Raw genomic sequence first — 22,431 nt, 5'->3', positions numbered from 1 at the left:
ACAAATTGAGAATAAACTAGGGATAATGACAAACCAGGTAACCAAACTACAACAGGCAAATGCTCTTTACCATAAATCCAATAAACAGACAGATTATTTAAAATTAAAAGGGTCTGTTTACTAATATTGGAGAAAAAAATAAGACATATACAAAAATAAAGTTCACTTCTCTTACTGTTCAATGGAAATTTCAACACATTCTTGTCAGTTACCACCGACTATCTTATTTTAAGCCGGCAAAACAATATAGCAGAAAATAAAAGTTGCAGACCTGAATTGAAGTTGAGGATCATTGTGTCCAAAAACTTAGTGGTCACTACATTTCACCTGGAGTAAACAATATAAAACAGTGTAGTGCATTTCGAAAGTCATGTGTCCAGCAGGGATCACTCTGTTCCAGGGCTGGACATCTGGCATGGCAGGCATTTGCTCAGTGGACCGACAAAGTTTTGGACTGATCTACAGAAGTCAATTGAAGTCCTGTGGTACAGCAGTCCAACAAGCACTGAAAGAAGCCTATTCATTCATTTTCATCTATATTTTATAGAAACTTGCATTGAAAAAAATCACAAACTGAGAACACAATCCTGTGCAATGATACTTTGGAAGCAACATTTAACAAAACATTGCACTTTTAATCAAATATGTCACCTTTTTTTTGCTACAGTAGCAAGTCTAACAAACTTCCCATAACACCTGTCAGTCATCACCATGACATTTGTATCATTTGCATCATAAAGTATTGCTTGTAAGGTAACGGAGGTGTTATTCTCACAGTGAATAACAGCTGTGCTGATTTGCTTTAAATCTGCTGTTTGAATAGTCTTGATAAAAGGAGGACTCATTGAATCCCATACAAGTTTTTTTTTTTCATGGCAGCTTCTTCTTTAAGTATGTTTATTGAGATTTTTTGATATAAGGAAAAAAAAAGACACAAAAGGCACAAAAAACAAAAAAAAAACAACAACAGACAACACAACAGCAAGGGCAAAAACACACAAATAAGGCAAAAGACTACACTGCAACAACAAAAATACTACAACACTGGCAATAAACAGAAATAAAACGCTAAGGTGGTAGGCTGAATTATTTGCGATCAATCAAACAGGACTGTTATAATACATGATCTAAAAATGGTTGCCACACATCAAAGAAATTACTAAGTTTGTCCGCTAATGTGTACCTAATTCTCTCCATATGCAGTAGAGCAGTCAGTTCTGTCAGCCACATTTTGAATTGAGGTACAATATCCGACTTCCAGAGAGTCAAGATAATTTTCTTAGCAATTACCATTCCGAACAAAACTGTAGTTTGTGCAGCAGAGCTGAGGTGTAAAAGGGAAGAGGAAGATCCAAACAATGCAGTTATTGGGTCCGGCTCTAATGTGCAATTGTAGATATCAGAAAAACAGTTAAAAATGTCCAACCAATAGTTATGCAATTTGGGGCACGTCCAAAATAAATGAGTGAGAGACCCTTCTCCAAGTTTACAACGATCACATGTCGGACTAATAGAAGGAAAAATCCTGTGCAGTTTAGTTTTTGAGTAATGAAGTCTGTGAAGCACTTTGAATTGAATTAACTGATGCCTTGCATTTATAGAGCAAGAATGAATCCTACACAGACTCCTCTCCCACACCTCATCTCAAATTTGCAAACCAAGCTCCTCCTCCCATGCCATCTTCAAAAAGTCAGATTTAAAATTTAAATACTCTGAAAAAGCTTTCACAAAACCAGAAACCAACTTTTTAGAATCCGGGGAACTCAGAAGGAGTGTAAAAATTGACCCCTCTTCCGGAAGAGATGGAAAATTAAAGATACTCTGATGAACATAGTTTCTTATCTGTAAATAATGAAAAAAATGTGACGCAGGGAGAGAGAACTTGTTCTGCAACTGAGTAAATGATTCAATTTCAATCTTATTTATATAGCGCCAAATCACAACAAAGGTCGCCTCAAGGCGCTTCATAGGTACAGAGAAAAACCCAACAATCATATGACCCCCTATGAGCAAGCACTTTGGCGACAGTGGGAAGGAAAAACTCCCTTTTAACAGGAAGAAACCTCCGGCAGAACCAGGCTCAGGGAGGAGCGGGGCCATCTGCTGCGACCGGTTGGGTGAGAGAAGGAAGACAGGATAAAGACATGCTGTGGAAGAGAGACAGAGATTAATAACAGATATGATTCGATGCAGAGAGGTCTATTAACACATAGTGAGTGAGAAAGGTGACTGGAAAGGAAAAACTCAATGCATCATGGGAATCCCCGGCAGCCTACGTCTATTGCAGCATAACTAAGGGAGGATTCAGGGTCACCTGGTCCAGCCCTAACTATATGCTTTAGCAAAAAGGAAAGTTTGAAGCCTAATCTTGAAAGTAGAGATAGTGTCTGTCTCCTGAATCCAAACTGGAAGCTGGTTCCACAGAAGAGGGGCCTGAAAACTGAAGGCTCTCCCTCCCATTCTACTTTTAAATACTCTAGGAACAACAAGTAGGCCTGCAGAGCGAGAGCGAAGTGCTCTAATAGGGTGATATGGTACTACAAAGTCATTAAGATAAGATGGGGCCTGATTATTTAAGACCTTGCATGTGAGGAGCAGGATTTTGAATTCAATTCTGGATTTAACAGGAAGCCAATGAAGGGAAGCCAAAACAGGAGAAATCTGCTCTCTCTTTCTAGTCCCTGTCAGGACTCTTGCTGCAGTATTTTGCATTAACTGAAGAATTTTCAGCGAGTTTTTAGGACATCCTGATAATAATGAATTACAGTAGTCCAGCCTGGAAGTAATAAATGTATGAACTAGTTTTTCAGCATCACTCTGAGACAGGATATTTCTAACTTTAGAGATGTTGGACAAATGGAAGAAAGCAGTCTTACATATATGTTTAATATATGCGTTGAAGGACATGTCCTGGTCAAAAATGACTCCAAGGTTCCTCACAGCATTACTGGAGGCCAAGGTAATGCCATCCAGAGTAAGAATCTGCTTAGATACCATATTTCTAAGATTTTCAGGGCCGAGTACAATAACCTCAGTTTGATCTGAATTAAGAAGCAGAAAGTTAGCGGCCATCCAGGTCTTTATGTCTTTAAGGCATTCCTGCAGTTTAACTAATTGGTGTGTGTTACCTGGCTTCATGGACAGATAGAGTTGGGTGTCATCAGCATTAGAGCAGGGCGATATGACCAAAAATATTTATCACGATATACATTTGAAAATTTGCGATAACGATATAACTGACGATATAATTGACACTAGACAAAATACTTTAGAACTCCACAACTTTATTAGTGCAAAAACCCATCAATGTATTTCCACTTAAACAAGCAGCTGTTTTTTATGTGCATTAAAGTTATATAAAAATGTAACAGTGCAAATTCCTCGCTGACAGTTTAACCAAAAGGCATTTCCAGTGCAAACTGGCCGACATGTCCTCAGCATAACCATGTATAATATCCACAAAACTTAAAAAGAGGTCATACACACACAATACGGTAATATTATGTCGAAGCACAGTACGTATCACTCCATGAGGCTCCTGCCTACGATAGCCGTAATGCTCCGACAATCCATCAAGCGGTGCGGGTTCGTAGCTTAGCAAAGTCGTACTAAAACATCTGACAGATTTTCGAGCGCCGTGTACCACATAAAATCGTTTCGAGGTCAGTAAATACAACCAGAATTCATACATAAGGCACACGGGATTATAAGGGACACTGTCGATTTTCAGAAAAATCAAAGGATTGATTTTAAGTGCACCGTATTTTCCAAAAAAAGAAGGTAATAACGACGGCCCGCTAGCATGCGCTACCAAAAATGTGCTTTGTTGTGTATCTGACGGACGAAAGCTAAACCAGTTCCACACCACTGAAGTTGCAGCATTTTTACAAACCAATTCTGGTTCATCTGTTTCATTCAACGATCCCCTTTAGCTCTTCTCATTCTGCGTCGCCGCCATGTGTGTATGTAAACAAAGGCACTGCGCATGCACGTTTTACCCATATTCTATCGCGATATTTCATTTTCCTATCGTTGCCCAAAATTACACCAGTATTACCGTGAACGGTATGATATGGCCCAGCCCTAATCAGCATAGCAGTGAAAATTTATACTATGTCTTCTAATGATGCTGCCTAGGGGAAGCATGTATAATGTAAACAGAATTGGTCCTAGCACCGAACCCTGTGGAACTCCATAATTGACCTTAGTGTCTGAAGAGGACTCTCCATTTACATGTACAGATTGGAGTCTATTAGATAGATATGATACAAACCACTGCAGTGCAGTACCTGTAATACCTACAGCATGTTCTAATCGCTCTAATAGGATATTATGATCAACAGTATCGAACGCAGCACTGAGGTCTAGCAGGACAAGCACAGAGATGAGTCCACTGTCAGAGGCCATAAGAAGATCATTTGTAACCTTCACTAAAGCTGTTTCTGTGCTGTGATGAGCTCTGAAACCTGACTGAAACTCTTCAAATAAGCCATTCCTCTGCAGATGATCTGTTAGCTGTTTGACAACTACTCTTTCAAGGATGTTTGATATGAAAGGAAGGTTGGAGATTGGCCTATAATTAGCTAAGACAGCTGGGTCTAGAGATGCTTTTTAAGTAAAGGTTTAACTACAGCCACCTTGAAGGCCTGTGGTACATAGCCGATTATTAGAGATAGGTTGATCATATTTAAGATTGAAGCATTAATTAATGGCAGGACTTCTTTGAGCAGTTTTGTAGGAATGGGGTCTAAAAGACACGTTGATGGTTTGGAGGAAGTAATTATTGAAGTTAACTCAGAAAGATCAATTGGAGAAAAAGAGTCTAACTTAACATCAATGGTACTAAAAGTAGCTGTAGATAATATTACATCTGTGGGATGATTATTGGTAATTTTTTCTCTAATGATAAGAAATTTATTTGTGAAGAAGTTCATGAAGTCATTACTAGTTAGCGTTAAACTAGTAATGACTTCAGCATCTACATGGATGTTAAAATCACCCACAATAATTATTTTATCTGAGCTGAGCACTAAATCAGATAAAAAGTCTGAGAAATCAGAGAGAAACTCTGTGTAACGCTCAGGTGGACGATAGATGATAACAAGTAAGACTGGTTTCTGAGTTTTACAGCTGGGGTGGACGAGGCTAAGCATCAGGCTTTCAAATGAATTAAAAGTCTGTCTTGGTCTTTCGTTAATTAATAGGCTGGTGTGAAAAATTGCTGCCACACCGCCCCCTCGGCCTGTGCTTCGAGGTTTCTGGTAGTTAGAATGACTCGGGGGTGTTGATTCATTTAAACTAACATAATCATCCTGCTGCAACCAGGTTTCTGTAAGGCAGAGTAAATCGATTTGTTGATCAATTATTAAGTCATGTACTAACAGAGACTTGGAGGAGAGAGACCTAATATTTAATAATCCACATTTCACTGTTTTACTCTTTGGTTCAGATGTGGATACTGTATTGTTCTTTCTTTGTGATTTTTTATGTTTAAGTTGTTTATTGCTGGTTTTTAGTTTGTTTTTTGTCTGTTTGGGAGCTGACACAGTCTCAGTGGAGATGGGTTTTTGGGGGGGTAGCAGGAGGAGAGAAGCTGCAGAGAGGCGTGTAAGACTGCAACTCTGCTTCCTGGTCCCAACTCTGGATAGTCATATTTTGGGGGGTTTAATAAATTGGTCCATATTTCTAGAAATGAGAGCTGCTCCATCCAAAGTGGGATGGATGCCGTCTCTCCTAACAAGACCAGGTTTCCTCCAGAAGGTTTGCCAATTATCTATGAAGCCCACATCGTTTCTGGGACACCACTCAGACAGCCAGCAATTTAAGGAGAACATGCGGCTAAACATGTCACTCCTGGTCTGATTGGGGAGGGGACCAGAGAAAACTACAGAGTCCAACATTGTTTTGGCAAAGTTACACACCGATTCAATATTGATTTTAGTGACCTCCGATTGGCGTAACCGGGTGTCATTACTGCCGACGTGAATTATGATTTTACTGTATTTACGTTTACCCTTAGCCAGCAGTTTTAAATTTCCTTCAATGTCGCCTGCTCTGGCCCCTGGAAGACAATTGACTATGGTTGCCGGTGTCTCTAGCTTCACATGTCTGAGAACAGAATCACCAATTACCAGAGTTTGACCCCCGGCAGGTGTGTCGCCGAGTGGGGAAAACGGTTAGACACATGAACAGGTTGGTGGTGTACCTGGGGCTTCTGTTTAGGACTATGCTTCCTCCTCACCGTCACCCAGCCGCCCTCTTTCCCCAGCTGCTTGGGGTCTGCCGGGGAACAGCTAGCAGGGCCTATGCTATCTTTGGCTGCACCTGCTACAGGGGCCTGGCTAGCTACGGGTGAATGAAGGGTGCGAAGCCGAGTCTCCAATTCAGTAATCCTGGCCTCCAGAGCTGCAAATATGCTACATTTGTTACAGGTATCCTTACTGCTAAAGGAGGCCGAGGAGTAACTAAACATCTGACACAATGAGCAGGAAAGTGCAGGAGGGACAGGTGAAGTAGCCATGGTGCTAACGAGTCGGCTACGAGCTAAGCTAAGCTAGCGAAACAGTACAGTTTTTAATTAATTTGCTAAGCAGATAAGCTACTCAGAAACACCACTGTGTTTGAGCAGGAACAGGAAGTGATACTCTACCGCAGAGCGAGCGAACACCAAGTGACAGCGCCACCAAATGATGCAAACTGCCTGTCAATATATAAGTCTTTGAGAGTAATAATACCTTTCTGTGTCCAGACCTCAAAAGAGGTGTCTAAACATGAGGGTGGAAATGCATGATTACAATATATTGGAGTGTGGATCGAAGTGTCTGGTAGTGCACAACCTTTTTTGATCTGACTAAAGATTTTAACGGAGTTCGAAACTATAAAATTATTGACCTTGGTTCGCGGATTAGAGGACGAAAAAAGAAGAGCAGGGAGGGAACTATTCTCAACCCCACCACTCTCTATGACCAACCTGGGGGGGGGGGGTATAGGCAGACATGACCTTTTTGTACCCTTCCTGCCAGTAAGCAAGAGTTCTAGCATTTGCAGCCCAATAATAAAACTGAAACAGTGGGAGACCAAATCCACCCTTAAGTTTAGACTTACATGGATGAACTTTTGATACCCTGTGAGTTTTAAAGCCCCAAACAAATGGTAATACTACTGAGTCGATCACTTTAAAAAATTGCTTATTCAAAAAAATAGTTAAGTTTAAAAATAAATATAGAAATTTAGGAAGGGAAACCATTTTGATTACATTAATGCGACCTACCATGGAAATAGGGAGAGCCCTCCATTTCTCAATGTCCTTTTTCAATTTTTCAACTTGTTCAAGATAATTCAACTTAAAGATCAATTTAGGATCCTTAGGCAAAATAACACCCAAGTATTTCAATCTGTCTGTAATTTTAAAAGGCAAAATTTTCAAAAAATCAACATCCAAGTTTGCAGTTAAAGCCACAAACTCACTCTTCTGCCAATTAATTGTATAACCTGAGATTTCCCCAAACAACCTCACCAGATCTAAAAGTACAGGAACAGATCGCTCAGGATTTGACAAGAACAAAACAACATCATCCGCATATAAAGAAATGTAGTGCTTGATACTCCCCAATCGGACAGGGTCAATGGAGGGCTCATTCCTAATGGCTACTGCAAGAGGTTCAATAGAAATTGCGAAGAGCAAAGGACTCAAAGGGCAGCCTTGTCGTGTCCCGCGGTGTAAAAAAAAGGCGCTGATCTATCTTGGTTAGTAAGAACGGAAGAAGCGGGATGCCTATATATCATATCAACCCATGATATAAACTGTTCGCCTAAACCAAACTTCTCCGGTACCCGAAGCATATAGGCCCACTCGACCTGGTCAAACGACTTTTCAGCATCTAAGCTCAGTACTGCGATCTTGGAAGCCCCCCAGTGCCTATGATACATAATATTCATCAATCTTCGAACATTAAAGAAGGAAAACCTCTGGGGGACAAACCCAGTTTGATCCGGGTGGATAATTGATCCAACATGTCCATTTAATCTGTTTGCCAAAATTTTAGTGAAAATTTTCATATCCAAATTCAACAAAGCAATAGGTCGATAAGAGGAACATTCTGTTTCGTCCTTTCCTTCTTTCAATAACAAAGAAATATTAGCTTCATATAGAGTACGGGGAAATGTTTGAGTATGGAAAGAATGCTTAAACATTCTCAATAAAAGCGGGGCCACCTTTTCAGAGTATTTTTTATACAATTCAATGCCAAACCCATCTGGGCCTGGGGACTTTCTATTGGGAAATGACTTAATAGCTTTCGAAATTTCTTCAATAGTAATATCTGAGTTTAAAGCCTCTCATGCAGCGTCATTCATTTTCGGGAGATCCAGCTTCCCTAACCAATCAGAAATATTGCCCCAAGATTTCGACATATAGAGCTCTTCATAATATTCTCTGAATCGCTCATTAATAGCTTTAGGGCTGATTAAAATTTTGCCTGATCTTGATTTAATTTTGTGTATAGCCCTACTGGCCTGTAGGCTTCTCAGCTGCCGAGAAAGAAGCTTATGGGGCTTATCTCCAAACTCAAAATGCTTCTGTCTGATCCTAAATAGCTGATCTGTTACTTGACTAGATAAAATTGTGTTATACTCAAACATCCTTTTAATGATGTCTTGAAACAAAGAGGGACAAGAGGAGGCCTTGTGGTCCTGTTCTAACTGTGTTAATTCAGTTTCTATTTCTAACAGGCGTTTCCGGCGTTCTTTTTTAACGAAGATTCAAAAGAAATAATTTCTCCTCGCATTACCACTTTAAATGTTTCCCATAAAATCAAATCAGAAACGTCTTGTTTATCATTAGTTTCCAAGAATTCTGATATTTTAGAATCAGAATCAGAATACTTTATTGATCCCTAGGGGAAATTATTAGTTGTCATAAATCTCAGACAGGAGTGACGGGTGAAAACGCCAGTTACCCTGTTGTTTTGTACCACAGAAGTCCAGGACTAAAGAGGTTGGAGAGTGATCCAAGATCAAGATGTTGTGATAAGTTGAGCATACAACTTTAGACATCAATTTAGAATCAAGCAAAAAATAATCTATTCTGGAGTACGATTTGTGCACTTGTGAAAAATAAGAGTAATCTCTACCAGTGGGGTTACACAGTCTCCAAACATCAACTAGGTTAGTAGAGCTCAACATATTATTCAGAACAGTCGAAGCGTTAAACAACTGGGAGGTTTGAGTAGATCTATCCAAGTGTTTATCAAGTACACAATTAAAATCGCCTCCTAAAATTACATGAGTATCAGCGAGACTAGGTAATAAATTACATATTTGTCGAAAGAAAGCTGGGCTATCAAAATTAGGACCATATAAATTCAATAAAGTAACATGGGTTGCATGAATATGGCCCGTCACCAGAACAAATCGACCATTCGGGTCACTAACCGTGGACTCATGTCTAAATGGGACTGTTCTACGGATCAATATAGCCACTCCACGGGCTTTACTGGAGAATGTCGACTGAAAAATCTGATTAGCCCAGGAGCACCTGAGCAACCTCTCTTTAGTCGGTTTCATATGCGTTTCCTGCAGATACACAACATCAGCAGCTAGCGATTTTAAGTGAGAAAAAACCTTAGCTCGTTTGTGCACATGCCCAAGTCCTCGCACATTCCAGCTCACAAATCTAATGCCACCACTCAGCGATGATGAATTAGGATTCACTCCAGAAATAATAAATAGCAGTGTACACATGAATCGCCCTTGTATAACATTAATAAGTACAACATACCAACAACACAAAAAACATAACCCTCTTCCCCCTCCCACTTTCCCAGACAACCCCCCCCCCCCCATACTCACAGAGTATGGGGGGGGGGGGTTTTAGGCATAAAAGCCTGTAAGATAAAATTAGTGCACATGACAGGTGTGTGATTCATCTGGAAGTTATGTGCGGATTAGTGTACAATGAGAGCAATTTAGTATGTTTTTAGAGGCCCATGAGCAGTGTTGGTGCCCAGTCTGGATTTGTTACATCCATTTCATATGCTGGTTTGCCTGCAATAATGCTAAATCATAAGCTACTCAGTCGACATGATGACATGACGTGGTTCTGCAGCATCACACATTAGCATGTTTTATCTCATTATCTATGACCTCAGCACATTGAAAATAACACTAAAAGCATTTTAATAGTGATATGAATTAATTTAGAACTCACCGGAAAGAAGATGCGGAGACCAAACCAACAAAAAGCTGGGGATTGCACAGAACTCGATCCGCTCGTCTCACCGCTGCAATGCAAGCCTGACGTCTTTGTTTAGTAATATCGGATACATGGGATCCCTCACGTTGCCTCCAGGTTGAAAAACGATGAAAAGAGAGCCCATTATCCAGCTTCTTGCCTTCACGATCGTCTGATCAAACGTTGCAACTGATAACACAACACGTACGAACCATAGCTGTGTCTAGCCTACTGTCATGGCGGAAAGGGGCGTGGCCCACCTCCAGTGACATCACGCTCCAAAGCCCTAACCCGGCCCCCTGGTGGCAACATCATGCCATTGCACCAAGGACCAAGCTGCTGCAAATGTTAATGGACACACAGGTTTACCAGTTGCTTCTTCATAAAGACGTCCAGAAGCCAGACATTAAAGTTCATGTTTGGAAACATGACAGAAGGAGGGAGAGACAATAAGGAACTGTGTTAAGCCTGACGACAACAACAGCATCAAAAGTTAGCAAGAAGGGAATTAATGCGTCTAAGTTCACAATTCATTACTCAAGTCAACAAATAAGTGCATTACAAGAAAAACAAAATTTCAGACACAAATGAAACAGAAATTGAGGTTCCCAGTGTAGAACAAGCTGCAAGGCAAGTGGATGAAACCTGTTTAGAGCAAACAGTGCAAATAGAGCAACGTAGAAGTGAAAGGCCTCGCATGCTCACAGAAAAAGGAAAAGAATTCCATAAAGAAAGGTTACAAGGGCTGCAACGTCGCTTTGACAGTATTTATGACAGATGGAAAGCATTAATCAAAGTTGCAAAAAAGTCTGTTATAAAAGGAGATCCACCTGACATTCTTGAAGGTCACATGAACGTTGTACAAAGAGAAGCAGCCGAGCTTAATGATATTTATGATGAATACAGAGCAATGGATGGCACACCTCATGATATGCATTCCAAGCTAGACAAATACACATCAGTGACTACAGTAGTTTTACAAAACATCAAATGTCATATTAAAGGAGAAAATGAAGAGGAGATTGTATGGCCTGATGCCAGCTCTATATTTACATCCTCTCGCTCTGTTAGTGTCTCAGTTCATAGTCCGTTTAAAGCCAATACAGTTATCTCTAATGGTTCCTCCTCCAAAAGACAAGAAGCTGCAGCAGAGTATGAAGCCACAAAAGCTGTGCTTCAGATAATGATGGAACAAGAGAAATACAGAGAAAGAATGTAAAATGCTTGAAGAAGAAGACAAACGCATATCCGCAGAGCAAGAAGCTGCTGCAATGTCACAACGTCTCCTAGAGGAAAAGGAGGAAACTGAGCGCAAGTTACAAAGAGAAAAGGAGAAAGCAGCTGTGATAAAGAGACAACAAGAGGAAAGTGCTGCAAGCAGAAAGTCAGTTGAGGACTTCAGAAGGGAAATTGAAAGATTGGAAAATCTGAAAGGATTCAAAGCAGCACAGGCAAAACTACAAGTTTATGAAGAAGACCACCAAAGCAAGAAAGAGTCACTCTAAACCCTACAAACTTACAGGTAACAGAGTCCAAGAATGCTGCTAATCAACCCTCACAGCCACAAAGCTCATAAATGTCACTTATGAGAGCACAGATGAGCTTGTAAAGGTTTTGGCAGAAGCTATATGTCAGACTACCTATTCCAGAGCCCTCAGTATTTAGTGGGGATCCACTTAAGTGTAAGCATTGGAAGGCATCTTTTCAGACTCTAATAGAGATAAAGAACATTCCCACTGCAGAAAAGATATTTTTCCCTACAGAAGTATGTTGGTGGCTCCGTTAAGGAAGCCTTAGATGGCTATTTTCTGACTGGCTCTGAAGATTCATATGAGGCAGCATGGAATATGCTCAGTGAACATTATGGAGAGCCTTTTGTCATTGCTAAGGCCTTTAGAGACAAGTTACACACCTGACCAAAGGTCACAGGAAAGGATAGTGCAGAGTTAAGAAAGTTTGTGGATTTTTTACAAAGCTGCCAATCTGCAATGACTAATAACGAGAATCTGAACATCCTTAATGATGGTATTGAGAATCAAAGACTTGCTGCTAAACTACCAGATTGGTTAACTAACACGTGGAACCGAAAGGCTACAGAGTACCAGCTGGAGAACAAAAGGTTCCCACGTTTCAGTTACTTTGTGACATTCCTGTTAATGGAGGCAAGTATTGCATGTAATCCCATTACATCATACCAACCCATTAGAGAAAGTGACTTTGACAAACCAAAGACAAAATCTCAACCTACACCCATTCATAAGAGACAAGATACAGCAAAAATCTTCACAACTAACTCTACTGAAAGAAGCATGGTCTCTTGTGTGTTTTGTAAAAGAGCAGGACACAGCTTACACAAATGCCATAAGTTCACTGAGAAACCACTCGCTGAGAGAGTTCATTCAAGGTGAAAAATTATGTTTTGGCTGTTTAAATAGTGGCCATCTCTCCAAGAACTACAGCAAGATGACATGCAACACATGCTCAAAACGGCATCGTACATGCCTGCATGAAGAAAGACAAAGACAAGAGACAAAGAAAGAACCGCCTAAAGAGCAACAAGTAAGTGAACTGAAGGAAACCCAGGATCAGGTAACACAGTCACGAGCCACAGTCAATGAGACCACATCTAATAGAGTGACTCATGAAAGTAAAAACACACAGACATCTGCAATAGTACCAGTCTACGTAACCACACAAAATGAGCCAAGCAAAGAAGTACTGATCTACACTCTGCTGGACACACAGAGTGATTCTTCATTTATTCTTAATGAAGTAGCAAATAACTTGGACACAACCAAAACCCAAGTTAAGCTCAATCTATCTACAATGTCATCCAAAAAAAACACGGTACCATGCACAAAACTTGAAGCTCTGAAAATGAGAGGACTCTTTTCCAAGAAGAAACTCACTGTGCCAGTTGTTTACACACGGGACTTTAAACCCGCTAATCGTAGTCATATTCCTACTCCAGACACTGCAAGGGCATGGCCACATTTGGAGCATCTCACTGAACATATTGTGCCCGCCCCCCAATTGGACTGTGAAATAGGACTCCTGTTAGGGTACAACTGCACACAAGCCTTAATGTCCAGAGAGGTCGTATGTGGTGAAGAAAACCAGCCGTACGCTCAGAGAACAGATTTGGGTTGGATCATAATTTACTGTGATTCATGTGATACGGGCAATGATGTAACTGGAGTAAGTCACCGCATCATTGTAAAACAAGTTATACCAGAGACTGAGCCACCCACAAAACTAAAGAATAAGGTTCATTACATCTGCAAGACACAAGTAAAGGAAGTAACATTTCCAGATGTAATCAAAGCACTTGAATCAGACTTTACAGAGAGAGCAGTGGAAGAGACAAGCATTTCACAAGAAGATTTCCGCTTCATAACAAAGCTACAAGAAGGAATAAAGCAAAAGCTAGATGGACATTATAAAATGCCACTGCCTTTCAAAAGCGACAGACCAAATCTTTGCGATAACATGCCAAGTGCAATGCAACGTTTAAGTAGTCTCGAATGCAGATTCAAAAGGGACCAAAGGTACTACATATACTATGCAAATTTCATGGCGAACATGATAGCATGTGGTGATGCAGAGAAAGTGCCGGAGAAAGAACTCTGTACTACCTGTTAGATACGTGTAGTCTTTGACTGCTCTGCACAATATCAAGACACCTCGCTGAACATGCACCTGCTTACAGGGCCTGACCTCACAAACACTTTGGTGGGAGTGCTCTGTAGGTTCAGGAAGGGCTCCATTGCTGTAATGTAAGATAAGATAAGTGTTAGAGTGAATTGTTAAATGTTTGTCATTTTTATTCTTACCATTTGTACTTTAACTGTGTGTTGAAAGGAATTCTTTTGTTCTCCCCTCCTCAGATTCTCGAGGTTCTGGGTGAGGGGCTATAGTGTTTTATTGCGGTTACCCTCTTTATGACCTAGGATGTTGTTCCTGCTTTATGACCCTTTTGGTCAGCAGAACACACACACACACACACACACACACACACACACACACACTTACAAAACCACAGGCAGGGTATGCCTTGTTCAAATGTGTACCGTTATATGTTAATGAACCTATGCATATTCATGTAACCACAATAAAAGAGCAGTGTTAGGGGAGAGCGGACGAGAGCAACTGGGGTCAAGCGAAGGAACGGCGCCTGTCCAGTTCTCTCCCGTGCACGTGAAACATAAAGAATGTTGCCTACTTCGTGTCTTGCTTGCTGTGTAATTACATTGCCTTCAACGTTCCAGCGGATAGGGTTAAGCTACAAACCTATCATTAATTGGTCCTCCGAGCCGGAGCCCTGGAGTCGGCATTCACCGAGGAGAGAACCCTGACGTCAGCGAGATGTGAGAATTTGTCATCGGGCCGGTGGATTAGCTGTCTTTCCTCCTCGATGAGTGACGATCGGCGGGATCCGAGGCTGATATTACACTCTAAGCAACACCGAGTAAGTTGAAAGTCTTTGCCACTGTGTGCGGCAAAGCACGCATCCTCTGTGTGAGGTTGCGCTGAAAGTCTTTGCCACTGTGTGCGGCAAAGCACGCATTCACTATGTGAGACTGAGTTGAAAGTCTTCATCACTGTGTGCGTTAAAGCGCGTGATCACTGTTATGTAAGTCTTTGCCACTGAGTGCGGCAAAGCGCGCAGCCACTGCGTGAGACTGCGTTGAGAAAATAGGCCTAATTTTTGTTGTTTGTGAGCAAGGATATTTGTTGTGTTTGTGTTAATGACTGGGTTAGTGTCCCAGAACTGGGTTAGGGTCCCGAGAGAGAGGTTTTGGTAAAATCGCCCAAGGGCCCAAGCGTCCGGTGAGTGTCCGGTTTTGAAATCGCCCTGGGTTTGTGTCCCGAGCGTCCCTTCACTGGGTTTTGAGTCGCGCGACTGGGTTAGGGTCCCAGAAGAGTGTTGCTGTGTTTGTGTTAATGACTGCGGAGCAGGCGTGGTCTGGGACACGGTTGTTGTTGTTATCATGGGTTCCTAAGCAACCAAGAGTGCGTCCGAGCGTGACAGACGTTTATGCTGGACTTCGCTCCTGGGAGCGCACAGTATTAAAAAAAAAAAAAAAAAAAAGAGAAGTGACGGCTCCTTGGTCGCGCGGGTTTCACGCGGACCTGAGCCGTGCGGTTAATCGCATGCTTATAAATGGAAGAGATTAAGTTTTCAGGAAAACAGCAGCCTTGAAGAGCGTGTGGAGAAGGTCAGCCCACATCAGCAGCAGTTAAGCTATGCTGTGGTGAATGGCTTCCCCCACCCTTTGCTGACACAAAATGTTTAGATGATTCTTTAGATGGCCCTGATCAACAACAGCCTGTGCTCCAGACCATTAATTTAACCAGTTGTTAAAAGTAACCTGCATTAAGCTTAAGGTTGCTCAAATGCAGTACAATGACATATGAGATGAAGTAAAATAGGCAAATATTTTACCTAATTACGTGCATAGAGGCACTTGACCTGTTTGAAAGACTGTCGTCTTATTTTGAGCCATTGTTGAGATATAGAGTACACCTTTGAAAACTAACTAAATAAACTTGTGATCATACTTATGGATCACCATGGCATATATCATCAGCCATATGATTTATTTATGCAGATGGAAAAAGTGAGTGTGAATGTGCCTGACGTCGCAGTGTGTGTGTGCGTTGTGTAAACGTAATTGTCTCTAATTGTGAGAGCGGTGATTCTGCAGGTCACCAGCTAGTGTAAAGGAAAAAAAGTGTAGAGTAAAAAACGAGTAAAACAGAGACAAAATCTACATTGTAGATGGAAAATAATAGGAAAAAAGGTTTTGTGTCTATTAGCCAAGAACAACTATAATCTCATTTTCTGCTTTTAAGAAAGGAGAGTTCTGTGTGTTGTTTTAAGCAGTGATAAGAATGATCAAAATGTCTCAGTGTGTCACTTTCAGATGAGAAGCAGACCCGGATCAATTTCCCATATGCAGCAGTCGGAATAAAGTTATAGTTTAACACCATTGGAAACATTCAGGCCAAGTTTTTGGCTAACTTATTTACAGCTCCATGTGTCCCTCATCCTCACAAGCGAGCTCTCACTCCTCCCTGAAGACAAGGAATGCAGTTCCAAGAGCAATATATGGCAGATAAAGAGACAGCAGCAAAGTCCTGAGCAAAGAGTCCCAGCAAGCAGCAGCGGTGTGGACAAACAGCATCGGAGAAGAAAAGCAAACCATCATCCTGACTGATTGGATGAATGACACTGTGTTTCCAACAAGCTGCAAAGTCACTGTGCATGTGAAAAGGACTTTTGAGGAGACTGTTGGAGTTTGACATTTGCCGCCTTTGGAGAAAATGGCAAGAAGAGACAGTGGAACAGGACAAAGCTGAAGAAGAACTGTTGGACTGTTGAAGTGGGAGAGGACAACAGAGTGAGAGCAGGAGGTAAGAACACAGAGGAAAGCTGTTGTTTAATGTGGGAAATCAAAATTTGGGTTAGCAAACCTGGGGAAAAGAAAACTGACTGCTTAAGTGGAAAATTGTGAAGGAATCTGAAACACTGCAAAAAGAAACATATAAAAAATCACACACACAAGCAGAACATGCATTAACCCTACTAACACAAACAAAAGAGAGTTCATGAAGATTAGGCAGCATCTTGAGTATGTGAGTCTGTTTATCATCTTGTCCAAGTCACCTGGTGTGATGCAAAGACCAGTGGACTCATAGCACATTGGTTAAGAAAGGATCAAATAATAGCAGAGAAGTGTGTAGGAAAGGCAGCTTTAAGAACATGCCCTGCTGGAGATGCAGCTCCACAGACATTGATTAAACCTGCCTAATAACACAAACACACATGCAATGAAAATCAGCTTGTTATCTCTCATCAGTGTTAAAATAGTGTAAATTTAGCAGATGCTTGTTATCAAATGCTGAATTTATCCAATGCTGACAGTTAACTCTCTAGGTTGCAGGACAACAGTTTAATTTTTGTGGAAAAAAAGATTCTGGTTTGACCAACCAGTGATCAGGAAATAAATTTAGTTGTTAATATAGTAAATTGGGAGATGCTTTCTGCCTGATTGATGCAGCACGAGTAATTTACTATATGAGGGAAATTCTATTTTTGTGATAATATTTTGAACGTGCATTTCTGTTGTCTTGTCAACTTAGTGGGTTAATAGCTGATATGCAAATTAGTTGATGGTTCTTAGATTAATGAAAGGTGACTGAATTCTAGCACGAGTGAATGGGATGTGTTGGAGTTTGTTAGAGTGGAGACTCTAAAACACTGAGTTTCCTGTTGTGATGTGCGAGTGAATCCTGCACCCAGATACACAACTCTGAATATATAAGAACAAACGTCTTTTGTGAAATGCATGACGACATGTCACATGTTTTATGATGATGGGGAAAAAGGAAAATTAAATAAAATCTGTGGCCTAAATGACTAAAAAGTACAGTCCTGGGGATTAAAATTCATAGCTAATGAGACATGAGGCTTATGTTGTGTGGCTGATGGTTGGGTTGGAGTTTATCTAGCTGATGATTTTTCTTTTGTTGTGAGGTTGAGCCTGCCAATTAGTATGATGGTTTGATAAATCATGCTAATGGTATGATTTACCCTCCTGAGATGAGGAGCATGTGTCATGACTTAACGAGGCCTTTTTATTTTGATACTTTCACAGTGCACTGAAAGTTTTGTTTGATGATCTCTGTTTGAGCAGATCTGCACGATTAGAACAGAAGTGCTATACGACACGTCGAGAAAATTGTTGCAAATGAGTTTCTCCAAAAGATTACAATGGGCTCAGGAGAAAGTCACTTATCTGGGACAATTAGGAAATAAGTTCCAGTCCAAAAGGATTCAACGAGAAAATCCAGTCTAAATTCTTTTCTTTTTGAAATGACGTCATTTTGCTGAGAAGTGGAAATGAAAATGCGACGGTAATTTCCACTGTCAGCAAAGAAAGAATGAATGAATGAATGAATGAATGAGTGAGAGGAAATAAAACTGACTGACTGGTAAAAGCGGACAGAAGCTGACAGACTGACTGACATCACTGTGCGAAGTTAACCCCCACCTGACAAAGGTGCAGATGAATCTATGTGTGTTTCTCTTTTTACAGGAGCAGAAAGATGACAGCAACATCGAGGTTGCGTGATGATTTAACCTTTTAAATGCCACTTTCTGTGTCTGTGCATCTACCAGGGGTGTTATTCACTACCTTGTGTTGCTCACAGAGGTAACTGTGAGAAAGTGTGCATACACCTGCGCAGCGCTAACTTTTCTACAGCATTACAGTTCTTCATGTGATTTGATCATGTGATTTATACCAGGATAGCTGGTTGATGTTTTCCTACGATAGGATTTCTGGATTCATGTGTGAAGAAAACTGTGTTTACAGGTTATGAGTGGTGATGCTGTTACACTGTGTTGTTGGAGAAATGTGAAGGTTACTTTGACGATGTGAATAACATGTGAAACATTCCCTGTGTTGAAACTAGTGTCACTTCTTTCCACAGCTATGGATGGCTAACTTTATGGTCTTTTTACAGCTCCTCTGGAACCTGTCAATTTGTGCCTGACCTCCAGGATTGTCCATGTGTGTTGCTGATGTTTTGTTTTTCTAAGAGTGCATGTAGAGGATTCAGCAGAGACGGACAAGTAACATGAGAAAGCAACTAAGAGATGCAGTGTTTGTGGAATAGTTTGATATGGGGCTCATTAGCTGGCCACTACTGAGCTCCTAGTGTTAAATACATGGAGTGACTTTACTTAAGGGAAGTCACCGATTACACTAATGCTAACTGAGTACATGGGATGATCCATGTTTGGGGCGAATTATGCCAATAATTGTAGTTTACTGATTTGAGAAAACCTGCACATGATACTTGTCCTGTTGATGCTTTATTACTCTAATGATACAATTGTTTATAAGTGTGAAGTTTGATTTCATTTCCAGATCTTGTTTTCCAGGCCATGAGGGTGTGTATGATGGCTCCAGGCGGAGCCAGATGTGAAGCACACTTACTGTGCAAAACACACTAACATCTTTTATTGCAGGGTTATGGTGCTGCTCCAAAGGGGAAGACGCCCTGATGTTGCCTGGGACATGATCTAGCTAACCTTTTTCTTTTAGACAGGAATTTGGGTTTGGATGAGTTGACTCATGGGAGTGTCCATGCGTCAAGAGGAGGGGTCCAGAATTAAAGAGTTACATGAAACTATCTTTTCTATGTTTTCTAAACTATGTTTTTATAATTTTTGTGTGATCTTTGTGATTAACAGTTAATCAGCGGGTATTAAACCTATGCAAAGTGGGGCATCCATGTTCAGATGAGGCTTTGATGGTCCATAAATGAAGCTCACTGAACTAAAGAATGTGGTGTAGTGATGATTGACATACTCTCCAAATAGAAGTTTTTCCTCCTAGCAAGGGAATACAGGTGCAGCAGTCAGAGTATTGCTGAAAGGAATCTCCTGAGAAGGCTTCAAGAGGACCAGTGAGAAGCAGGAACCATCTCCAGGACAGCAGACAAACGACAGTGGGCTGCACCACTGGGCTTCCAAAGGATTGTCATGAGGAGATTTTGAACAGCAAAATCTTAAAATAAAATGAAAGAATTTCGCCGTTGACGTTGAGGAAGACAGCTAAGGTGTACGACGTGCTCTGCCTTAAATCTACAGCCGCGTTGGAACAGAAGTCGAGGGATGAAGAGAGCATGCCAAGCTCCAAAAGCGACAGCGCAGAGGGAGTCCAAGGATGACATCATGATTCTGTGAGAAGCACAGGAACCAGAAGCTATGGTGGTGATGACAGCAGTTTCCTGTGAACATCACCCAATGCTGTGTCACTATACTGTGCATACGTTGGCACACTGAAGACTGCTGGGATCATAACAGCAGTAAGATAACTGGATCCAGCACCCTTTCCACAGAGGGTTTTCCTGCAGAGGATGGACAATGGAGGAGTCATATGTATCCCCCACAGGACAAGGAGGCCTGAAGTGAGGTGATGGGGGTTGGTAGAGGCCATAAAACTAGAGTGTTGACGAGGTCTGCAGCTTTGAAGATAAGACCCATGTTGACAAGCAATAAAACCACCTGGTATGTTTGACTGTTTATTCTACATACATTTGGACTCTGGTCCTATGGACAGTGATGGGAACATCTGGAAGAGACAATTATGACGCCCTATAGAGCTTAAACCACTCTACAGTGAGACATGCTATACATGTCTTGCGGAGGAGCACCACCAAGCTGGAGTGTTTTTGAAGTGTTGCTTTCTTATTTTAACTATTAAAGTAACAATTCATTTGTTTGCTTATGTATAGGATGCATTTTACCATGTATAAGATCACTGTTAACTAAAATGATTTCTAATACATTTGTTAATTATGTACTTTTACAACAATATGAAATGACTGAAATGAATGACATGACAGAGGCCTGTGTATGAATGACGCCTGCACTGACAATGTTAAGCAAGAGGTGCATGGCTGAGAATATACTACATAGGAATAATTTGGAGCATAAAAATTACAAAACAGGAGGGAAATGTTAGAGTGAATTGTTAAATGTTTGTCATTTTTATTCTTACCATTTGTACTTTAACTGTGTGTTGAAAGGAATTCTTTTGTTCTCCCCTCCTCAGATTCTCGAGGTTCTGGGTGAGGGGCTATAGTGTTTTATTGCGGTTACCCTCTTTATGACCTAGGATGTTGTTCCTGCTTTATGACCCTTTTGGTCAGCAGAACACACACACACACACACACACACACACACACACACACGCACTTACAAAACCACAGGCAGGGTATGCCTTGTTCAAATGTGTACCGTTATATGTTAATGAACCTATGCATATTCATGTAACCACAATAAAAGAGCAGTGTTAGGGGAGAGCGGACGAGAGCAACTGGGGTCAAGCGAAGGAACGGCGCCTGTCCAGTTCTCTCCCGTGCACGTGAAACATAAAGAATGTTGCCTACTTCGTGTCTTGCTTGCTGTGTAATTACATTGCCTTCAACGTTCCAGCGGATAGGGTTAAGCTACAAACCTATCATTAATATGACCTTTATTAGTCCCACAGGTGGGAAATTTGTTTTTTTACAGCAAAAGTGCAAAGTTATGTAGCAGAAATTAGAAAACACTGGAATGCAATAAAATACAATAAAATAAAATAAAATAAAATACTATATACAATAGAATAAAATAGAATAGAATAATATATACAACAGAATAAAATAGAAATAGAAATACTATATACAACTGAGTAGGAAAATACAAAAATACAACTTCGTCAGAAGAAGAATTGCACAAGAATTGCACATATAGGAGTCTTATTGCACATGTTTGGGTTTGTGTGTTTGATCAGTTAAAGTCTTTGTTGTGGAGTCTGACAGCAGTGGGGAGGAAAGACCTGCGAAATCTCTCCGTCCCACACCGTGGGTGCCGCAGTCTCCCACTGAAGGAGCTGCTCAGTGCTGTCACAGTCTCCTGCATGGGGTGGGAGATGTTGTCCAACAGTGATGACAGCTTAGCCGCCATTCTCCTGTCACTCACCACCTCCACTGGGTCCAGAGGGCCTCCCAGAACAGAGCTGGCCCTTCGGATCAGCCTGTTCAGTCTCTTCCTGTCCCCAGCAGAGATGCTGCCTCCCCAGCAGACCACACCATAGAAGATGACTGAGGCCACCACAGAGTGCGATGTGGAATGAATGTTTCACCAGTTCCATGTAACACCTCAAGACCAGGACTACTTAGGCTTCCTACGGTGGGAGCATGGTGACCTAAGCATTCCACCCTCAGTGTTTCGAATAAAGGTTTATCTCTTTTGCGCTGCTTCTTCTCCTGGCTGTGCCAACTTTCGTTTAAAACATTTAGCCACGCAAGGTGAGGGAAAGTTCACTCCAAACACTGTGAGGTTAATTCAAAGGAACTTTTATGTAGATGATGGACGTCTAAGTGTAATGTCAGAAGCAGAAGCCATAAAATTAGTCAAAGAGGCAAGAGAACTGTGTAGCACAGGTAAACTAAGATTACACAAGTTCAGGGGCAGGGATAGCTCAGTAGGTAGAGTGATGGCCCCATGATCAGAAGGTCGGGCGTTCGAATTCACTGAACGGCTACCCTGAGATATCCCTAAGCAAGGTACCGCCCAATGGCTGCCCACTGCTTCACTGAGTGAATGGGTTAAATGCAGAGAGGAATTTCCCCAAGGG

The 22,431-nt window shown here is 41.2% G+C and overlaps 1 protein-coding gene across 1 annotated transcript in view; it reads left to right on the top strand.

Annotated features, from left to right (window-relative positions):
* The first annotated feature begins 14,459 nt into the window (after positions 1 to 14,459).
* LOC112842157 (uncharacterized) overlaps positions 14,460 to 22,431 on the top strand; it is a 33,194-nt gene continuing 25,222 nt past the window's right edge. The window contains exon 1 of the mRNA XM_025898289.1: positions 14,460 to 14,699. The gene's annotated coding sequence lies outside the window, so the exon portion shown is untranslated. The remainder of the gene's footprint in view (positions 14,700 to 22,431) is intronic.

This window comes from Oreochromis niloticus, linkage group LG14, assembly GCF_001858045.2.
Source record: "Oreochromis niloticus isolate F11D_XX linkage group LG14, O_niloticus_UMD_NMBU, whole genome shotgun sequence".
NCBI lineage: Eukaryota > Metazoa > Chordata > Actinopteri > Cichliformes > Cichlidae > Oreochromis > Oreochromis niloticus.
The sequence above is the reverse complement of the archived record's forward strand: the minus strand, read 5'-3'. Positions and strand labels throughout refer to the sequence as shown.